The sequence below is a fragment of the Oryx dammah genome, unplaced genomic scaffold, assembly GCF_014754425.2.
Source record: "Oryx dammah isolate SB20612 unplaced genomic scaffold, SCBI_Odam_1.1 HiC_scaffold_23, whole genome shotgun sequence".
NCBI classification, from domain to species: Eukaryota; Metazoa; Chordata; class Mammalia; order Artiodactyla; family Bovidae; genus Oryx; species Oryx dammah.
The window spans coordinates 122,745,224-122,769,298 of record NW_024070207.1 but is presented as its reverse complement, the minus strand read 5'-3'; the positions used below and the strand labels follow the sequence as shown (position 1 = coordinate 122,769,298).

General features: G+C 39.6%; 1 protein-coding gene across 3 annotated transcripts in view; it reads right to left on the bottom strand.

Annotated features, from left to right (window-relative positions):
• The window catches only part of ARHGAP6 (Rho GTPase activating protein 6), a 546,996-nt gene that overhangs the window by 197,626 nt on the left and 325,295 nt on the right, over positions 1–24,075 (bottom strand). The window lies entirely within an intron of this gene.

The window sequence follows — 24,075 nt, the reverse complement described above, 5'->3', positions numbered from 1 at the left end:
TACATACATGCACACATACACACACTCCATTATACAATGCTCCATGCAAATATGTTTCCATCTCTACAGAAATGTCTGTCTTCTCTTGAGGAAAAGATAAACCATAATCCAGGCCTGAGCTCTGTACTCTAAATGTTGTTCTCTTGCCTGTACTTGACTGTGGGCATTGATTTGCCCTTGTTAATCTTCATCCTCAACTGACTCTCCCAAGTCCAAAAGACAACTGTGGGACAACCAGGCAAAGTATGGGACAGGAAGTGAAAGAATCATAATCAAGATTAGTGCGTGCATGCATGTGCTCTCAGTCGTGTCTGACTCTTTGCAACCCCATGGACTCTAGTCCATCAGACTCTGTTGTCCACGGAATTTTCCAGGCAAGAATACTGGAGTGGGTTGCCATTTCCTGCTCCAGAATCAAATTTAGACTTCGGACCTAAATAACATCATGTTTGAATCAACTGAGAAACTCACTATTACATAATAGTCCTCTTAAATTAGTGAAACGTGTGCAAAAGATACTGCTCTCATCAATGGCAGGAAGAATTTGGTACAAACTGATAAATTACAATTTCAAATAGTCCCCTCCTCACACACACAGCTAATAAGGAACAGAAGAGATGTTGGATAATTACACTAGGAAATGAAGGATATTCCCAGCCTAGGCACCTTAAAAACACACACTGTTAACCAGTCCAAATGAAGCAATGGATCTACCGAAGCAGGTACATCCAGTATACCCTCAGTTGATCCAGCAAAAGAAGCCAAGGCCTTTATTAGTTACTTAAAGACAGTATAGGAATCACTGAAGATCAGGGTAGTGTATGAAAGAGCAGAGGGTCTTCCAGATGTGCTATCTTATGTCACATACTCAGAGTCATTAAGCAAAGGGCAAGGGCACAGACAGGGATCAAGCTCACTCTGGTGACTTGTCTTCCATGGAGAGGGCCAGAAGAGAGATTTCAGCAACCTGAATCAACTCCCTTAATTCTCCAATACAGAGCCGTAAATGACACTTCAGCTTTGTTGTTATATCTTTCTCACTTAACCATCCAAAGGATAAAATATTCTAGCACCATGGAGAATCCAAAGTGAAGTAAGAGCAGACTTGAGTTTATTTCTTAAAATAAATGCCCGAGAATGATCTTTCAAGTTGGCATATCAAATATCAATATATGTATACTTTGTACTAAGTATACATACTATGTTTCCTCAGGTAGATGTATATATATTGTGTATCTGTGTATGAATACATACTATTTTTCCATACAATGTGAATATTAACCCACCTGAAAAATGCCTTCAAAGTGGATTAATGAGTACAACCATATTCAGTTCCACAGCCATCCATGGGTAGCTAATTAGAAATTAGTGCCTAATTAACATGTTTCCAAACTGAAGGTAAATTATAAGTATGCACATCTGCTTCAGCTGTGAAGCGCACTATCCTTTGCACTATTGCACATGTTTCAACAAAAATCTACCCTCCGGGGTAGACAGAGCTCCTTGAAATAGTCAGTCTGATCAATACACAAAGGTAACTCCCGCCCCTCCAAAGCGGTTCTCTTAAGACATTTGGAAAGACAGCAAGAAAGAATTTCCCCATCCAAGTTAGGTTCATTTGTATGGTGGTGTGGAGTTGGAGAAGGTATTAATTTCAGACAGTGCTTTCTCCCAGGCAAAAGTATTTTAAGATAAAAACAGTGGGGAACAAAGTTCTAATTTCAAGTCACCCTGAAAACTAAGCTCCTTCTTTTCAGGGGATTTACCCAGCTTGATGAGTGCTTAGAAGTCTTCAGTGCTGATGTATTTGCTGGAGTGTCCTCATTTGACCAGAAGCAATCTGTCTCAGGCAATAGTAAAACTGCCACTATACTGAAAAAAAAAATTATAGGTGGCATGTATGCCAACCTGGGCTCAGGTGTCCCAAGGGTCACACCTATTTCTCAACAGTTGATCACATCAAGTTTAGGATGAGTTTGAATATCTGACATGTGGCCCAAATGAATTTTACCCTGATTCCCTCACTCCTTGTTTCAATTCCCTCTTTCCTAATTGTTCCACTTACTTTTTGGTCAGTCTCCTTGACCTCATCATTGGGGACGGTGTGCCCATACAGTGGTGCACCTTCACCAATAAAGAGTCTAGGATTGCTAATGAGACAATCATCTTTTGTGACTGCATCAAGTATACTTTTCATGCAAAGAGATGCTCAGAATACCTGAAAGGACAGGGCATCTAACATTTTTATTGTTGTTGTCAAGCTAACAAAACAGGTTCAATATGTGATGCCAACTGGCTAATAAATGGTTATACACACACACACACACACACACACACAAGATGGCAAGAGTGAATGTCAACATTTTAGGAATCAGTAAAGTAAAATGGACTGGAATGAGTGAATTTAACTTAGATGACCACTACATCTACTACTGTGGGCAAGAATCCCTTAGAAGAAATGGAGTAGCCATCATGGTCAACAAAAGAGTCTGAATTGCACTACTTGGATACAATCTCAAAAACAACAGAATGATCTCTGTTTGTTTCCAAAGCAAGCCATTTAATATCACAGTAATCCAACTCTGTGCCCTGACCCGTAATGCTGAAGAAGCTGATGTTGAACGATTCTATGAAGACCTACAAGACCTTCTAGAACTAACACCCCCAAACTATGTCCTTTTCATTACAGGGGATTGGAATGCAAAAGTAGGAAGTCAAGAAACACCTGGAGTAACAGGCAAATTTGGCCTTGGAGTACAGAATGAAGCAGGGCAAAGGCTAATAGACTTTTGCCGAGGGAATGCACTGGTCATAGCAAATACCCATTTCCAACAACACAAAAGAAGACTCTACACATGGACATCACCAGATGGTCAACACCGAAATCAAATTGATTATATTCTTTGCAGCCAAAGATGGAGAAGCTCTATACAGTCAGGAAAAATAAGACCAGGAGCTGACTGTGGCTCAGATCATGAACTCCTTATTGCCAAATTCAGACTTAAATGGAAGAAAGTAGGGAAAACCACTAGGCCATTCAGGTGTGACCTAAATCAAATCCCTTATGATTATACAGGGGAAATGAGAAATAGATTTAAGGGACTAGATCTGATAGACAGAGTGCCAGATGAACTATGGACGGAGGTTTGTGACATTGTACAGGAGACAGGGATCAAGACTATCCCCATGGAAAAGTAATGCAAAAAGCAAAATGGCTGTCTGAGGAGGCCTTACAAATACCTGTGACAAGAAGAGAAGTGAAAAGCAAAGGAGAAAAGGAAAGATATAAGCATCTGAATGCAGAGCTCCAAAGAATAGCAAGGAGAGATAAGAAAGCCTTCCTCAGCAATCAGTGCAAAGAAATAGAGGAAAACAACAGAATGGGAAAGACTAGAGATCTCTTCAAGAAAATTAGAGATACCAAGGGAACATTTCATGCAAAGATGGGCTTGATAAAGGACAGAAATGGTATGGACCTAACAGAAGCAGAAGATATTAAGAAGAGGTGGCAAGAATATATAGAAGAACTGTACAAAAAAGATCTTCATGACCCAGATGGTGTGATCACTCACCTAGAGCCAGACATCCTGGAATGTGAAGTCAAGTGGGCCTTAGAAGGCATCACTACGAACAAAGCTAGTGGAGGTGATGGAATTCCAGTTCAGCTATTTCAAATCCTGAAAGATGATGCTGTGAAAATGCTACACTCAATATGCCAGCAAATTTGGAAAACTCAGCAGTGGCCACAGGACTGGAAAAGGTCAGTTTTCATTCCAATCCCAAAGAAAGGCAATGCCAAAGAATGCTCAAACTACCACACAATTGCATTCATCTCACATGATAGTAAAGTAATGCTCAAAATTCTCCAAGCCAGGCTTCAGCAATATGTGAACCAGATGTTCAAGCTGGTTTTAGAAAAGGCAGAGGAACCAGAGATCAAATTGCCAACATCCGCTGGATCATGGAAAAAGCAAGAGAGTTCCAGAAAAACATCGATTTCTGCTTGATTGACTATGCCAAAGCCTTTGACTGTGTGGATCACAATACACTGTGGAAAATTCTGAAAGAGATGGGAATACCAGACCACCTAACCTGCCTCTTGAGAAATCTGTATGCAGGTCAGGAAGCAACAGTTAGAACTGGACATGGAACAACAGACTGGTTCCAAATAGGGAAAGGGGTACATCAAGGCTGTATATTGTCACCCTGCTTGTTTAACTTACATGCAAAGTACATAACGAGAAACACTGGGTTAGATGAAGCACAAGCTGGAATCAAGATTGCCAGGAAAAATATCAATAACCTCAGATATGCAGACGATACCACCCTCATGGCAGAAAGTGAAGAAGAACTAAAGAGCCTCTTGATGAAAGTGAAAGAGGAGAGTGAAAAAGTTGGCTTAGAACTCAACATTCAGAAAACTGAGATCATGGCATCCAGTCCCGTCACTTCATGGCAAATAGATGGGGAAACAGTGGAAACAGTGATAGAATTTATTTTTTTGAGCTTCAAAATCACTGCAGATGGTGATTGCAGCCATGAAATTAAAAGATGCTTACTCCTTGGAAGAAAGCTTATGACCAACCTAGGCAGCATATTAGAAAGCAGAGACATTACTTTGCCAACAAATGTCCATCTAGTCAAAGCTATGGTTTTTCCAGTAGTCATGTATGGATGTGAGAGTTGGATCATAAAGAAAGCTGAGCGCTGAAGAATGGATGCTTTTGAACTGTGGTGTTGGAGAAGACTCTTGAGAGTCCCTTGGACTGCAAGGAAATCCAACCCTAAAGGAAATCAGTCCTGAATATTCATTGGAAGGACTGATGCTGAAGCTGAAAGTCCAATACTTGGGCCACCTGATGCAAAGAACTGACTCATTGGAAAAGACCCTGATGCTGGGAAAGATTGAAGGCAGGAGGAGAAGGGGACGACAGAGGATGAGATGGTTGGATGGCATCACCAACTCAATGGACATGAGTTTGAGTAAACTCTAAGTTGGTGATGGACTGGGAGGCCTGGCATGCTGCAGTCCATGGGGTCGCAAAGAGTAGGACACGACTGAGTGACTGAGCTGAAATGAACATGTACTTATACAGCTGGAGGAGGGCATGGCATCTCACTCCAGTATTCTTGGCTGGAGATTCCCATAGACAGAGAAGCCTGGAGGGCTGCAGAGAGTCAGACATGACTGAAGAAACTTAGCACATACACACACACACACACACACACACACATATAGTGATATGGTGGAGTGGGCCGGTAGCCTTTACCGTCTCACAGTTCTTCAGTGGTTTTCGTTATCTATCAAAGAGAATCTAATAGTTGTGAATGCCCAGACTGGTGAGGGTCAGTGTGTAACACCTGACCCTACAAGATTGGTGTGATGATTAAATGAGATAATAATTGCCGAGCATTTAAGACAGAACCTGGCATCTAGAAAGAGACACAACCACCATCACCACAATCACCATCATCATCATTACTATCATTATAATCATCATTACTACCACCACTATTATCACCACCATCATCATTTTGACTATTAATTATAGGATTTTAGTTAAGAAAGGAATGTGCTCTATGATAGAGTAAACTCAAAGGTAAACACAATAATATATAGTTCTTGTATTTACAGGGGTGCCCCAGTAGTGTATCAGCCTCAATATATTTTCCCCACGGATGACTCCAAAAGGTTTAGGTAAATGACCAATTTCAGTGAAAGTGAAAGTGAAGGTGAAGTCGCTCAGTCGTGTCTGACTCTTTGCGACCCCATGGACTGTAGCCTATCAGGCTCCTCCGTCCAAGGGATTTTCCAGGCAAGGGTGCTGGAGTGGATTGCCATTTCCTTCTCCAGGGGATCTTCCTGACCCAGGAAGTGAACCTGGGTCTCCCACATTGCAGGCAGACACTTTACCGTCTGAGCCATTTCAGTGAAGTATTGGACAAATTTTTTTCTGGAAATTTACCAGATATAACATGTAGCAGAAATGGTTACACATTCAAATGGATGTAAAAACTATGACTATCATGTACTAATAACTAGAAGGAATAGATAATAGGAGAGAGAATTAGTGTTTTAAACTATAGTTTAAACTTAAAATAATTTAATTAGATCAAAAGTCTAGAATGAGACTAAGACAAAAAGATTCAAAAAATTAGAGAGAAGTCTGCATTTAAGGAGGCCTGGCATGCTGCAATTCATGGGGTTGCAAAGAGTCGGACATGACTGAGCGACTGAACTGAACTGAACTGCATTTAAATTGTAACAAAATTAATCTGGGATAGAGAAGCAGTTTGAGGAAGAGGTAGAGCTCTTAGATTGTCCACGAAGCTCAAATGAAGTCTGACAAAAGTGGTAAACCAGGTAACGGAAACTTGGGCAGCATGAAAAGAACTTCAGAATCCAACCTGATAAAAATAGTAATGCAATGTACTTCATTCAGGTCAGGGTCAGTGTGGATGGGGGAGGGAAAGTTCTAGATATATCATCATTAATGAATCTATTAATTTCACAAATGGATTTGAGTTTGTTTAGTCTGGAGTGGTGGGACTTCCCAGGTGGCTCAGAACGTAAACAATCTGCCTGCAATGCAGGAGGCCGGGGTTCAGTCTCTGGGTTGGGAAGATCCTCTGGAGAAGGGAACGGCTACCCACTCCAGTATTCTTGCCTGAAGAAGTCCATGGACAGGGGAGCCTGGCAGACTACAGTCCCTGGGGTCGCAAAGAGTCAGACACAACTGAGAGACCTTCACATATTACAGTCTGAAGTGGCAGAGACTGTGGGGTATGAAAAATGCTGGCTTAAAATATTTGAGTGGCCATCAAGGGAATTCAGTAGTACATCTGGCCTTTCAAGAGAGCAAATTTCAAATGACTGAATGGGATGACACCACCCTTATGGCAGAAAGTGAAGAGGAGCTAAAAAGCCTCTTGATGAAAGTGAAAGAGGAGAGCGAAAATTTGGCTTAAAGCTCAACATTCAGAAAACGAAGATCATGGCATCCGGTCCCATCACTTCATGGGAAATAGACGGGGAAACAGTGGAAACAGTGTCAGACTTTATTTTGGGGGGCTCCAAAATCACTGCAGATGGTGACTGCAGCCATGAAATTAAAAGACACTTACTCCTTGGAAGAAAAGTTATGACCAACCTAGACAGCATATTCAAAAGCAGAGACATTACTTTGCCGACTAATGTCCATCTAGTCAAGGCTATGGTTTTTCCTGTGGTCATGTATGGATGTGAGAGTTGGACAGTGAAGAAGGCTGAGCACCAAAGAATTGATGCTTTTGAACTGTGGTGTTGGAGAAGACTCTTGAGAGTCCCTTGGAGATCCAACCAGTCCATTCTGAAGGAGATCAGCCCTGGGATTTCTTTGGAAGGAATGATGCTAAAGCTGAAACTCCAGTACTTTGGCCACCTCATGTGAAGAGTTGACTCATTGGAAAAGACTCTGATGCTGGGAGGGATTGGGGGCAGGAGGAGAAAGGGACGACCGAGGATGAGATGGCTGGATGGCATCACGGACTCGATGGACATGAGTCTGAGTGAACTCCGGGAGATGGTGATGAACAGGGAGGCCTGGCGTGCTGCGATTCATGGGGTCGCAAAGAGTCGGACACGACTGAGCGACTGAACTGAACTGAACTGAGGCCTGAACCTTTCCGAGGAGATTCTTTCTAAAGAAAACATTTACCCAAGGATAAGTGGCTTAGGGGGAAGAGAACTCTTTAAATTCAGAGGTTCATGTAGCTAACCATTTGATCATCTATTACCAATGTGGAGAAAAAGGATTCCTACTTTCTGCGAGAGGTCAAGTACATGATCTCTGAGGTTGTACCACCAAGATTCAATTCTCCTACAGTGTTTTGATGAAATATATGAAGAAGGGACATAAAAAACCCCAGGGCTTCCCTTGTGGCTCAGCTGGTAAAGAATCTGCCTTCAATGTGGGATACCTGGGTTCGATCCCTGGGTTGGGAAGATCCCCTGGAGAAGGGAAAGGCTACCCACTCCAGTATTCTGGCCTGGAGAATTCTATCGACTATGCAGTCCATGGGGTCACATAGAGTCAGACACGACTGAGCAAGTTTCTCTTCCCTTCATGAAGAAGAGGCAAGGGTTCATTAAGGGAGAAGAGGATGCTTAGAAATGAGAGAGAAGAAATTTATTGATGGCTTTGGATGGCTGAGGTGTGTAGCAAGTGGTGTAGTCTCCATGATAAGTGGATTCATGCTAATTAATTAATAAAAGCCTGAACCAAACTTTAGAAATTTAAGGCTAGTCCTAGGAATGATGCCTTATGCTTTTTCATGTTCCCTACAATATCTTAGGTAGTAGGCATGTGGTAGGTGTTCACCAACCACTTGCTGCTTGGTTAACTTTCCGTTTTTTCTTCAGGGGATTCAGGTTAAAGAATGAAGAATAATTAGCCAACAGTGGAAACTCTGGTTTGGTAAAGTGGCTATTTGCTTGACTGCTTTCACTAGGGTGTATGACTGTAACCTGACTGGAAGTATTTTGATGTCAGAATGATAAAAATTGCTTTGGTTGTTTTGTGGCAAAATATCATAGTATCAATAGGTTTGTTCGTTTGTTTGTTTGTTTTGGCCATGCCATGCATTCAGCATGTGGGATCTTAGTTCCCCAACTGTTTCCCCTTCAGTGGAAGCATGGAATTCTATCCACTGGACTGCCAGGGAATTCCCTGGGGTTTTTTCCTTAAACACTTTCATCACTGGTAAATTTTCTGCCTTTTAAAAAACATTGTTATACCTTTTTATATCTGGTGGGACATTAATGAATTTTGCTAGACTGTGATTCAATTCTGTAGTGATTTAATATAATTACTTGATATAATATTCTAAGATACATGGCATATATTTTATTATGTACACATTTTAATATCTAATAAAACTTTCTAGAAGATTTGCATCCATCTATTCACTATATAGTTAAATTACTTCAAAAGAAATTGAGAATTTATCACATAATTAAATAACATAAAATATCCACCTTGCTTTGATCCAGAAATGAGGAAAATGATGTTACAGTGTTAAACAAGTTTAGAACATTATTGCAGGGCATGTTTGCCAGAAGGCATGATCTCTTCAAATATTCCCTTTGCCTCTTTATTCCTATGTTGGTAATATGCTTAGTACTAACTGAGACTGTGCCTCTAATTAATTTGTTTTCACCTTTTGTTGCTGGGGAATTTCATCATAGTATATTACCTGCCAGTAAATGATAGTTCAGGTCAACTGAGAATGCTACCACATTCTCTCCTGCAGTCTCTGAGTACTTCATTGTGGATTTTAATTGCAATAGCATGCTTATAACCGAACCCCAAACTGCACTGAATTGGGAAGTCATTTTCTTTTAGTCACCTTTTATAATCAATATCAAAATAACAGATACACACACAATGCATCATTCTTCACATTTCATCATTGGACTTAATCACTGCCAGAGCATTGAGGATGGATGAAATCCAAGGGGCTCCGATTCACGGGATTCTTGACTTTTCTCTCATTCAGTTGGTGGGAAATTCTCTTTAAGTTAGATGAGGGATACAGTTAGAGAAATCTGCACCCTACACTCTCAGAATTTGGCTCCTTTCTTTATTGGTCTTCAAATCTGATAAGTATTTTGGTCAGTTGATCACACTTCTAATCCTATCCACTGCATTCAAATAGCTATAGTACTTTTTCTCCTTTCTTCCCCTAAGTTTGCAGTATTCTCAGGTATGGAGTCCCTCTGGCTAGTGGCACAGGACTGTCTGAATGCCAAAAAGCATCTCTCCTCTGTGCTAATAAGTCACTTAAAGCCCAAGTAGTACCTTGGATATCTATAAGTCATGACCAGTAGTGTCCTAGGGACACAGTGATTTTCCTAATAAATATCTGCTATATGAACAAAGGAACTAGAAGTATCAACCAGGTATGCTTCTTCTCAAACTTGGGTCTTCACTATGATTTTTTTTTAAATTGAGATATAATTCACATACCATAAAATTAACCAATTTGAAGTGTGCAACACTTCATGGCAAATTGATAGGGAAACAATGGAAACAATAACAGACTTTATTTTGGAGGGCCCTAAAATCACTGCAGATGGTGACTGCAGCCATGAAATTAAAAGACGCTTGCACCTTGGAAGAAAAGCTATGACAAACCTAGACAGCATATTAAAAAGCAGAGACATTACTCTGCCAACAAAGGTCCATCTAGTCAAAGCTATGGTTTTTCCAGTAGTCATGTATGGATGTGAGAGATGGACCATAAAGAAAGCTGAGTGCCGAAGAATTGATGCTTTTGAACTGTGGTGTTGGAGAAGACTCTTGAGAGTCCCTTGGACTGAAAGGAAATCAAACCAGTCCATCCTAAAGGAAATCAGTCCTGAATATTCATTGGAAGGACAGATGCTGAAGCTGAAACTCCAATATTTTGGCCACCTGATGTGAAGAACTGACTCATTGGAAAAGATCCTGATGCTGGGCAAGATTGAAGGCAGGAGGAGAAGGGGACAGCAGAGGATGAGATGGTTGGATGGCATCACCGACTCTATGGACACGAGTTTGAGCAAGCTCCAAGAGTTGGTGATGGACAGGGAAGCCTGGTGTGCTGCAATCCATGGGGTCACAAAGAGTCGGACACGACTGAGTGACTGAACTGAACTGAAAGTATGCAACTCAATGGGTTTTAGTATATTCATAGACTTGTGCAACCATCACCACAGTCAATTTCAGAACATTTTCATCACCCCAAAAGAAACCCATACTCAATAACATGCACTCCCCATTCCAATCTCCCCCAGTCCCTGGCAACCATGAAATTCCTTTCGTTGTCTGTGGATTTGCCTGTTCTGGGTATCACATATAAATGCAGTCAAACAGTATGGGCCTTTTGTGTTTACATTCTCAGTGTAATGTTTTCAAGTCTCATCCATGTTGTAACATTTATCATTCCTTTTTGTGACTGAATAGAATTCTATTATATGCATATATCACATTTGCTTATCCATTTATCACTTGATGGACATTTAATTCTTTCAATTTTGTGGCTATTATAAATAATGTTGCCATGTACATTTGTATACATGTTTCTGTATGGACATAGGTTTTTATTTCTCTTAGGAATACATTCAAGAGTGGAATTTTTAGGTCATATGATAATTCTTTTCTAAATTATATCTTGTTTTCCTCAGAGAGCCATAAATGATCTCAGTCCTTTTGTAAATTCTCCCATAATTTAGTAATTCTATTGCTTTTTTATAAGAGTAAGATCAGTTCAGATTATTTCATTCTGTTTTATCATCATAAAGGTCATCCATTCATGTCTAGTAACAGTTTAATGGAAAATCCTGCAGAAATTCAAAATTAAATCCTATGTATTTATCTTCCTAAAAATAAATTCATCTTAGTTTAGAAAAAATCTGTATGTAACAGAATGGGTAAATTCTCCATTGATTAGTAATACAAATGTACCAACCGGAATTAGTGATGTCATAAAAAACTTTTTATGTGCAACTTTTTTAGAAAATATTCTGGAATACATATAATCACTCAGAATAAAAGAAGAAACTTAATTAGAAAATAAGAGGAACATTTATAATTAACAAATTCATTAATTCTGTAAATATCTCTTAAAGGAAAGTTAAAGGTAACTAAAAAGTCTTGCTCATAAATATTAAAATTATAACCTCCAAATCTCATGTAACATATACTAAAAGGTTTGTTCAAAACGTATATCAGCAGCAAACTTCCAAACACCATATTTCAATACATTCACTATTCCAAGTCACCTTAGTATAAGCATTAATAAACACTGTAATTGTGCACTGCATTGCTTCACACTGTAAAACAATTTTCCTTCCCTTGTCTTCTAAGAAGATGCTTCAGTGAAATCATTTTGTAAAAATCCACTGGGATTGAAGACCATTAGCAATTTGCCAATCAGTCACACAGATAAAATGTGACTTTGAATTGTATACAAATACCATTCACAAATGCAAACTGTTTTTCTACATCTTTAGTTGATGAAGAGAATATACAAACACATTCCCTCTGATACTTCACTTTGAAGGTCCTCTTAAAAGAAAAAGAAAAAAAATCATAGAAAATAAAGTTGAGGTACAAGATCTTTGAGCAATGTCATCCCTACTGATTTTGGTTTTTGAGATGGCTACTGCGCTCCACACATCACTAACAAGGCCACTACCCTTAAAATCCAAGTGTTATGCCTTATCCCCAAACGGATGTTAAGCATGTTAAGGAAAATGAAATCTCTAGGGTCAGCATCAGGAGTGTTGACAAGGAAATCCACAAACATGGTGCAATATGGGTTGTTTTTCAAACTGGTTCCAAACTGTAAAAAACCCACAAACCCACATTAGAACTGCCTTCCTTTCACAATTCAAAACAATTCCAGTTCACATCAGTCCTCACTCTGCCCAGTTTCTGTGCTAGGAATACAGGCTATTTTAGCATTTACCTCAGGCAAACAATATTAGCAAGGCAAATTACTACTTGGCCAAGTACACAACTCTGAGGTGGTCTGCTCTGCCTGCTATTTCTCTGTGCAGGTAACAATTACATGGTGGTGGTTTAGCTGCTAAGTCGTGTCCAACTCTTGCAACCCATGGACTGTAGCCTGCCAGGCTCCTATGTCCATGGGATTCTCCAGGCAAGAGCACTGGAGAGGGTTGCCAATTCTCACCAATGCACAGGTAACTGCAAACCATTTATATCTTAGTAAGAGGGAATAAAGTAATAGATGTTGGGGTGTCATCTCCCAGATATGTATGAAGTTCCTTTGTAGTATCAATGACAAATTGTCAACTAACCTCAGCTGGTAAAGTCCACTGAACTTGCTTCTAGACAAGCTGAATTAGAAGTTCTCTTCTACCAATATTTATCCATGACCTTGGGAAAGTTACTTAACTTGGTTAGCAGCCTCTGTTGCTGATACAACAGTCATTTCCCCTTCTCCACTCCTTCCAAATAGAGGCCTGACACTGTTTGGCTATTTAATCTTTCCCCAAATGACAAAGGGGAGATGACCCATCTCATTGTTAGATGGGTCCATCTGACAGATCCTCATTGTTTTTAGTAAGTTGCAATTATACCACTGCATATGCCAGGATTGTTTTAAGAAGGGAAATGGATAGCAGATTAAGTTAAATTGTATAACAATTAGAAAAAGAGCAAGACACAGAAAGAACTGTGGCTCTCAATAAGATGCAAGTATAATTCCCTCTAGGGGAAAAGAAGTTGCTGTTAGGCAACCTGGGGAACTGCCACGGCACAGGGATGAGGCTCACATGAGCTTACTTGACTATCAGGTCCAACATGGCTGCTTGAACTCTGGACGGTATATTTGTACTTTAGCCAACAGGAGGCCCTCATCAGTGGGGACTTAGTTACATGGCCACAATTAGCTGTATGGGAGGCAGTGAAAGGTGGGTAGGGAGAAAGGGCAGCAACTGGCAGTCATTGCCACAGCATGTGACCAAATTTTGGCCAATGAGATATGAAGAAGCTTCTAGGAAAGTCTCTGGCTAATAAGGAGAAAGGAAGAGATGGCCTGTACTTCTTCCTCCAGTCACTGTTACTGGCAATGTGATGTCTGGGACTAAGGCAGCCATCTTGCTGCAAGCTTAAGAGTAAAGCCAACACAAGGAGCAGGCCAGAGCCTGCAGGGGGAAACATCGGCCACTCTAATATTCTGTCCAAGGATCCCATGCCACTCTGAAATTCTTATTATGTTAGACTGCAATCTCATTGCTATTCCATTATGTTGGAGAGACAGTATTCTGGTACTTGTAGCTGAATCCCTTCTAATTCATTCAACCTAGCCCATAGGCCTTCCTAATTTGAAGACAGTTATTTCTTCCTCTTGGTCTGTATCTTCACAAGCTAAATATTCTAGTGATATAAACAACCAATAAATTATTGTTTAATCACTATTATCAAAATATACTTTGGTTACTCCTTGTTTTATTTAAAAATGAATACAGGAAACCATACTGCATTCATTTACTCAGGTACTCAAATTTGTCCTAGAAAACGTAACAGTTTTGAAATCTTGGCTTCACCATTTCTGGCACAATGATCTGGAGCAAGTAATTTAGTCTCTGAGAGCCACGGTTTCCTTATATGTTTAAAAAGAAAGGAAAATACCACCTTTTTTTAGGAGTGTGTGAATGTCAGAAATACACATAAATGACATAATGTCAGATATACAGTAGGTGCTCAATAACTGGCAACTGTTATATTGAGAGTGTTAACAGCCTCAGTCGGGAAGCTGGGGGTCCCCAAGCAGCAGGAGGAAATAAAACAGATTTTTTTTTCTTTTCTCATCTAATCCTGTGTTGTCATGGCGACACCTATTTCCACCTGAACTTACTTTATCTCAAACCTTGAGCTAACCAATGCATTTTGCTCATGGAAATGTCGTTCTTAAGCTATGTTAATAAACTATGCATTTGCTTGGAAATCTGCCTTATTTCAAGATTCATGTCAATTGTCTTATGGTCCAGATTGACTCACCTTGTGCCAACGCTATCTCAAAATGCATGTTGCTGGTGAGGGGCCTGGTGCAACTCTCTCAGTTCTGAGGCGTATTCTTTTTTCTAATTAGCAGCTTGCTAATAGGTATATTATATGCAGAGTACATCATGAGAAACGCTGGGCTGGAAGAAGCACAAGATGGAATCAAGATTGCTGGGAGATATATCAATAACCTCAGATATGCAGATAACACCACCCTTATGGAAGAAAGTGAAGAGGAACTAAAAAGCCTCTTGATGAAAGTGAAAGAGGAGAGTGAAAAAGTTGGCTTAAAGCTCAACATTCAGAAAACGAAGATCATGGCATCTGGTCCCATCACTTCATGGGAAATAGATGGGGAAACAGTGGAAACAGTGTCAGACTTTATTTTGGGGGGCTCCAAAACCACTGCAGATGGTGACTGCAGCCATGAAATTAAAAGATGCTTACTCCTTGGAAAAAAATTTATGACCAACTTAGATAGCATATTGAAAAGCAGAGACATTACTTTTCCAACAAAGGTTTGTCTAGTCAAGGCTATGGTTTTTCCAGTAGCCATGTATGGATGTGAGAGTTGGACTGTGAAGAAAGCTGAGCACTGAAGAATTGATGCGTTTGAACTGTGGTGTTGGGGAAGACTCTTGAGAGTCCTTTGGACTGCAAGGAGATCCAACCAGTCCATTCTGAAGGAGATCAACCCTGGGATTTCTTTGGAAGGAATGATGCTAAAGCTGAAACTCCAGTACTTTGGCCACCTCATGTGAAGAGTTGACTCATTGGAAAAGACTCTGATGCTGGGAGGGATTGGGGGTAGGAGGAGAAGGGGACGACAGAGGATGAGATGGCTGGATGGCATCACTGACTCGATGGACATGAGTCTGAGTGAACTCTGGGAGTTGGTGATGGACAGGGAAGCCTAGCATGCTGCGATTCATGGGATTGCAAAGAGTCGGTCATGACTGAGTGACTGAACTAAATTGAATAGGTATATAACTCCTTGCTAAAAACTAACAAGGGAGCACTCTTTCAGTCCCCTTCTGAGTCTGTGTCAGAAGCTTTCGCTCTCTTTTATACTTTGAAAGTGAAAGTCACTCAGCCGTATCCAACTCTTTGTGACTCCACGGGTATACAGTCCATGGAATTCTCCAGGCCAGAGTGTGGGAGTGGGTAGCTGTTCCCTTCCCCAAGGGATCTTCCCAACTCAGGGACTGAACCCAGATCTCCTGCACTGCAGGTGGATTCTTTACCAGCTGAGCCACCAGGGAAGCCCCTTTTATACTTTAATAAAACTTTATTACATAAAAAGCTCTGAGAGATCAAGCCTCATCACTGGCCCTGGGTTGAATTCCTCTCCTCCGGAGGCCATGGATCCTGGTGTTATTCATGGCTCCTAACAGCAACCTTTCAATACCATGGGCAGCCACTGAGGACACAAAGATGAAATGGGTCGATCTCATTCAGAGTTGCATTCCTTCCTTCTTTCCCTCCTTCTTTCATTTCTTTATACGCATGTATATACATATATATTCTACCGAGTTTCAGAAGTCACTGAAAGCAGTCAGAAGGCAAATATAAAAATGTCAGCAGTGTTTTACCTTAGAGAATAAAGAACTCAGAGAACTATGGGTTGTCAAAGACAGCAGAAAGAAGGAGACAGCAGATGACACAGATGAGGAGAAACCTTGTGGGAAAGAGGAGAGTAAAGCTATTAGAGACTAGAGAGAAGGAATGGCTGAAGAAGAGGGGATCAATGCGGGAGAGGCAAAGGGAGGGAGAGAAAGCGAGAGACGGAAACAGTGAGTGGGTAGGTGAAGTTGAGTCTATGGTCTGGCAGATGTCCACCATCATTAAAGACTCAAGCTTTGCACAGTGATGAGTTTCTTCAGGTCCTGCCTGGAGTGGCGTTCCAGTGCTCCCAAGTACTAAGAGGTTTTTCTCCTCTTCCATTCCTTCTCTTGTAACTTTAAGATGAATTTTTACTATCTAAAATAACCAAAAATGTCTCTATTCTCTGCAACACAAGAGATCCTGAAACAAAGTAAATGGTAGCAGAAGCCATGGAATTAACAACACGGTGAAGGGAATGTGAGTACAGTGTTAAGTGAAGAGGGCTGAAATGGAAAGGTGTTTAAGAACAAATTAAGGAAAAGATGCCTGCAAAAGTGCTTAAGATGTATTGCCTTGGAATGTAGGGAGAGAAATAAAGGAGCTGTGAAAAAAAAGGAGGAAAAGAGGTTGCCAGGGAGAACAGAGCTGAATTCAAAGTCCATAGGGCTTGAGTGCAATAAGGACTCATCTTCCTGAACTGGCAATGAGGTCGTCCATAACCTTGGAAAAAGCAGAATCAAGAGAGTGATAGGGTGAAAGCCAGCTGGCAGAGGATTGAGAAGTGAATAGAGATGAGTATGTGAAGTAGTTTTAAGTATAAACTACCTTTATGCAAGGTGTAGCTGTAAAAAAAAAAAACAGATAAGATGGCTTTCAGGAGAGGTTTGCTCAAGGAAAGGTTTTGATATGAGGAGATAATTAAGTGTGTAGAAGAGAAGCTGAAGCTAGAGGAAAGTGAGATGCTACTATCTAGAGCTGACCCTGAGGAAGTGTGATTGCATGGAATTTGGGTAGGAAGACAAATTCTTTACCTCTGAGATTGAAAGAAATAGGGCCTGGCAGCTCATTTGAATTTCATTGGTGATAGATCTTTTGCCACAAGATAAATTGACGCAGTGCTTTCAAATGGAACTATCTATAACAAAGGAATATGTCAAGCTTTAAATTAGCTTGATTTAAGCTTATGAAATATTATGCATAGACAATATGGCTATCCATAATTTGCCAATTATTGTCTCTTACTCTGGATCATAAGCCCATTTCATAAGAGCACTGCTGGGGCTGGGTTTCTGGAAGTGATGAATCTCACAGTTGTGGCTGGCCAATGAATCACCCAGGAAGTTTGAGAGACCAGGATGTTATTACCTCTAGATCTTGAAGCTTTCAGGCTTCCACCCTATCAGGCAGGCACATCTGCTTCTCCAAATGAAGGAAACATGACAAGAATAGAAGAGACAGTTGGCAAAGCCTCAAGGTCAGCCTTTGCCCTCTCCTTTCTTGTTTCCTGTACTGACCCGGAACTATCTATGTGAGCTGTCTTGGAGCAATTCTGCACTCTGAAGAACTAAAATAGGAATGATGGACAGTGCTTTTTTTTTCCTTCAGCATCTCTGAAAAGCCAATTGATTTATTTATTCACCCCACAAATTTTAATTGATTCCTACTATGTACTAGAGTTATTCCAGGTGCTGGAAAAGAGCACTGCTAATAAAATGAATTTTTTAATGTAGTATACAAGGCCATGGGTCTCACATATGGACCAATTATTAATAACGATTCTTGTATAGCACAGGGAACTGTACTCAATATCTTGCAATAATCTATCATATAATGGAACAGAATCTGAAAAAGGATATATATGTGTGTGTGTGTGTGTGTGTGTGTGTGTGTGTGTGTGTGTATGAATCACTTTGCTGTACACTTGAAACTAACATGACACTATAAACTAGCGATACTTCAACTTAAAAAAATAAGTTTAAAAAAATGTGGTACTTCTAGAGGAGAAAGAAAAGGATTCTTATGGTTTATCTAAACGGATGCATCTGTAAATCTCACTAAGCATATTGCATTGCTGTTTACAAAAAAATGAGGTTGTTTATTTTTCAGCGTGGAGGATGCACATGTTATGTTTTCATTTATGAGGTACAGATCAGGGCGGACAAACCCTTAAGATAAATACTCCATTCTGAAACCCACAAAAGATAATGAACTTTCAAAAGCTTACATGTATTCAAAGTTTCATCATGGCCCATTTGGCTAATGGTTCCATATCTGTCAGAAGATCCAGGTGACACATTAGAGAGGGCAAGTTTATTTTCTTATCATCTAAAACAGCATTCGTATCCCTCTTCCGATACTAACTTCTAACTTGTCTTAATTATCACATTTGGATTCAGCTTCCAGTAATCTGTTTGAAATTGTTTTAAGATTTTTAAATTAAAAAAGGATAGACTATATCACTTCTTAAGATATAGGACTGAAAAATGAACAAAGATGCTTTCAATTTATGACTTCCATAAGGTTAACTCTTATTCTAAAATCATGCTTCCTAATATTGCTGTTGTCAAGCTTAAAGGGTATTATCTATTCTGTTATGTTCTATAGTATTACATCTATCTCTCTATCTCCATAGCCTACAAAAATACCTGACAAAGGATGAAAAGGTTTAATATAATAATTTAATAAACAAGTATTTGTCACCCTTTTAAAATCTGTAGACTTAAAGCTTTCCATCTCTTTGCCTCCACTTTTTACAGAATAAAGTGAAGTGAAGTCGCTCAGTTGTGTTCGACTCTTTGCGACCCCATGGACTGTAGCCTACCAGGCTCCTCTGTCCATAGAATTCTCCAGGCAAGAGTACTGGAGTGGGTTGCCATTTCCTTCTCCAGGGGATCTTCCCGACCCAGGGATCGAACCCGGAGCTCCCACATTGCAGGCAGACACTTTACCATCTGAGCCACCTGGGAAGCCCTTTTTACAGAATAGAGAAACCTAATATTTCCATGGATTCTCAACATACAAGACTTAGGTGCTATAACTGAGGTGCCCATATGTCCCAGTTTGCTTAGAGTCATTCCAGTTTATGCCTAATGTGCCAATGTCTTTATTGCTAGTGGTGCTTTCCAAAGTGTCCTGGTTTAAATGAAACTGTATCCACTATTCCCCTGGGTTCTCTTGAGCCCCTCTATAATGGTCTACTCATGAATTTCAGGAATGGGTGAACCCTTTCTTGTACATTGCAGTAGTTTGTGTTTGTTTCTCAGTACTCTTTCTGATGTTTCTATGGATCTTCAAACTATTCAGTAGGGATTGTCTATGAAAAGCCTGCTGCTGCTGCTGCTGCTAAGTTGCTTCAGTCATGTCCGACTCTGTGTGACCCCGTAGATGGCAGCCCACCAGGCTCCCCTGTCCCTAGGATTCTCCAGGCAAGAACACTGGAGTGGATTGCCATTTCCTTCTCCAATGCATGAAAGTGAAAAGTGAAAGGGAAGTAGCTTAGTCATGTGCGACTGTTAGCGACCCCATGGACTGCAGCCTACCAGGCTCCTCCATCCATGGGATTTTCCAGGCAAGAGTACTGGAGTGGGGTGCCATTGCCTTCTCTGATGAAAAGCCTAAGCCAGCCCTTTTCAGATTTTGAAGTGTAATGTATCACCTGGAGCTGTTGTGAAAATTTGGATTCTATTCATCAAGTCTGGGAGAGGGGCACAAATTTTGCATTTTCAGCTGGCTACCAGGTGATACTGATACTGCTGGCCTGACGGTCACACTTTGAGTGGTGAGGGTCTGCAATTATTCCTAATTAGCCACAACGTAGAGACCAACCACTATGATATAGTATCACTTAGAGCTTATGAGCGTGTGCTGTGGATGTCACAGCATTGAAATCAAATCCTGACTCTATCGCTTATTACCTAAGTGATCTTGATCTCTCTAAGCCTCAGTTTTCTTACAGGTAAGATAGAAAGAATAAGGTCTATCTTAGGGGAATGGTGTGAGGATGATATGAGATAATAAATGTTAAACAATCCTGTTCTCATCCCTTGAAAATGTTAAAAAATGGTGGCAGTTGAAACTGTTGTCATCATAATAATTAAAATGCAGTTTGCCTTCCTCCCCATTCCACTCTATCCAGCACTTCCCTTCCATTTCTTCCGTTTTACTCAAACCTTAACATTAGAAGGTATTCAAGATAAACATCAGAAAGTAATGATGACTATGAATCATTCCTTAAAAACGGACGTTTGGGTATATTAAATTATCAAGTTGCCAGTACAGGCAGGAGTTACAAACTCTGATGTTTGGACAGATTCACAGGAAAGCAGGAACAAACATTTAGTTGAAAGTTGGTGATACATTCCAGTTCATGGATGTTCAGTCGGCACTGGGCAGATTCAATTCTCTGCACCATGGCCGCCTTCCCCAGTTGTCAAGTGTCAGTAGTGGCAGCCATGAGCAATCTGACTGTAAAACTCTTCTAAAACCCAGTATTACCAGCAGAAGAAACAGTGAACATCAGAAAAATAGGGGGGTTGAACAGACAGACACTTCACACGAGATCTTGGTTTAAACTTTGTCTCCTTTTTTTCCTAACTGGGTATCAGGAGGCAAAATTCCAAATATTTCAGTTTCACTTTCTTTCCTTTAGTCTTTCAAAAGCCACATAACCGGAATCTTTGTTTTAACTACCATAAAGTGATAGGATTGAAATAGAATTTTGTAAACAATAACTTGCTATTTAAATCAATGGGGTCACAATCATTCTTGTAGCCACCAAAATTATTATTCTCTTCCTCATCTTTAAGGTCATCTCCAGCTATAAACATTTCTCTTTCCTCTGATGTCAGTCCTAATGTAGGACTAATGTTCTTTCTCTGGATAGAGTCAACAATGGAAGGGAAAAAGCAAGATCAGAAACTCGGATAATTCTCTCACTGGAAAAGTTATCTCTGACTATTTGGTCATTGTAAAACTGGATGATAAATTCAAAGTCACAATGTGCTGTGCTTTTACCTCATACAATTCAAAGCTCACTGTAGACTATACTTTTCTATTGATTCATCCATTGACTTATTCATTTAACACTGGACTTTACCACAGTACCTATGGCATGAAGAACATAGGAAAATGGCTTTCCCACTGAGAGTTCAAAGAGCTACCTGGGAATGTTTCCTGAAGTCTATCACTATCTACAGACTAATCATGCTCCATCCTGAGATAACTATCTTGGGACCTGGATGCCAGGTCATTTTCAAAGGACAACTACAATAGAAAATATGTTCCTAATAAAGACTGGCCCAACTATCAGGAAGACTGAAATAGGAAATGTATTTATTAAGATGAGCAAAATTAACATATTTTTTCCACCAGGGTTGCATTTGGCATTGACATCTTACTTGGTGCATAAATCTCAAAAATTTCTTAAGGTCTCTATGTAGACAGGGAGAAAAATCTCCAGCACATTTCTATTATCTTATTGGAGGGATAAAGAATGGACAGCAAGGACGTGGGCAGCATCAAAATAAAGATTTTCACTCAAGTGTTTCTCTCACCAAATTGGTTCACCGGGCATACAGCTGTTTATCCTCTAAGCTAGCAGCTGGCAAACTATGACCTATCAACCAAACTCAGTCCCTCTTGTTATTGTAAAGTTTAATTGGAACCCACAATGCACATTCATTTATGTATTTTTTAGGGCTGTTTTTTTGTGGTAAAATGGCAGAGTTACAACAAAGGCCGTAAGGCCAGAAAAACCTAAAATATTTACTATCTGGCCCTGCTGCTGCCCTAACTAACTAAAATATGATGTTGTTGTTCAGTCGCTAAGTCATATCCAGCTTTTTGCAACCCCATGGACTGCAGCATGCCAGGCTCCTCTGTCCTCCAATATAAAAATTCAACTTGCCCTGACAAATAATTGACTTAAATTGAAGCATTCATAAACATCTTCAATAATTTAAAATAATTATAATCCTTAACATGACATTAAAAGCTAGTACAAAGAAGTTTTTTATTAAAAATTTCTCTATTAATATCCCTTTGGTATATAGTTAATCACTGACAAATGAATCAAATATTATTTGTGAGAAAGATAATGTCTAGTTTTACATACTGAGTGGGAAAAGACAGGTAGTAACATAGATATTCAGTATCTTGGATTTCTGCAAGTATATCATAAATACTAGTACTTGAGTTTCGGATAAGGCAATGGCACCCCACTCCTGTACTCTTGCCTGGAAAATCCTATGGATGAAGGAGCCTGGTAGGCTGCAGTCCATGGGGTCGCGAAGAGTTGGATACGACTGAGCGACTTCCCTTTCACTTTTCACTTTCCTGCATTGGAGAAGGAAATAGCAACCCACTCCAGTGTTCTTGCCTGGAGAATCCCAGGGACGGGGGAGCCTGGTGGGCTGCCGTCTGTGGGGTCGCACAGAGTCGGACACGACTGAAGTGACTTAGCAGTAGCAGTAGCAGCAGTACTTGAGTTTATGCTCACATCCTAAGTATCAAAATAATAATTTGGAATAGACAAATAAATCCAAAAGACTTCTCTGTAACATAAGAAATGTCCCTGTATCTACTCAATTTAGATATAATGTATCTCATTATATATTTTTAAACAATGCAAACCTATAATTATTTGAGGACCAAGAATCAATAAGGAAAAACTAAATTTAAATGAAAAAAAAAAAACTTGGTGTATTGCTTTTAATTTTAAGACATGAATACTCACATTTGATAAAACAAAAAGGGAAACAAGACCATCTGCCATAAATAATTTGCAACTTAACATCCAAACTGCTTTTGAAATGTTCCTTCTCTCTCCTTCTAAAGGCCTTCAAGTATCTGCTACAGCTTTATTTTCATGATATCTAGATGTGTCATTAAAATCAGATGGGAAATTCAACAGAAGTATATTTTTCTAGGTAAATAGAGTACATAATTAATATCTATATTTATTTATTACCACTTTTACTACCTCATGCCAATACGTACAACTAGATAATATTTTTCTTACTACAAATACTTTCCAATTAATGAATCAGTGATTAACTATACACTATAACTATATAAGTGGGTAGTGATAAAGAGTGATTTTATTTTTTAAAATCTCCATGTTTAGAGTATTAATCTCATATTCCTCATTTCATGTGCATCTTAAGAGTTAAGAAATTATTAATAACTTAATTACAGCAATGATTTACAATTCTAATTGTACTGAAAAGCTAAGGAATGACTTTGGAAATACAAAAGCCAAGACAACTGTTGTTGCTTTATTCCTTTCTCTTTTATCAGGTGCAAAAAATGACTCAAGAAATGCTTACCATATGGAGATATTGAAATAAAAATTATTCATAAAAATTCCTAAACATGAAACTAAAGGTTCTAATATTCTGAATTTTTATATGAATGAGTTCTAGTTTTTTTTTTTACTTCTATATATATTTTTTAGTTAGAATGCTAAATCCCTGCCTGTCAGTATTGACCCTGTAAAGAGCTTATGGTAGCCAACCCTCAATCCCAGAATACGTGAATGTTAGTAGGAGAGAAATCAGCCCAACAAATTCATGTAAAACAAGAGACACACACACACACAAAAGAAAATAATAAAGCATGAAAGAAAATGGTAGCAACGTTTGCCCAGATTTCTAAAGCACAAGGTTTAACATTTGACCAGAGAACTTTCTAACTTTTGAAAATTAAATCCTTCTCTCTGGATTTAGATCATAGGAAGTTTGCATTTCTAGCACATAAATAACATAAAGGAATTCTGCCTTCTCTATGAAAAGCAATTTACCACCACTCCCCAAGATGTGACATTCTGAAGGTCATACTTTGAGGAGGAAATTTAAATGAAAAGCATAGATACAGCTTAACCAGTTTTTCCCAACTGAGCTTCACTGGAATGGGATGACTG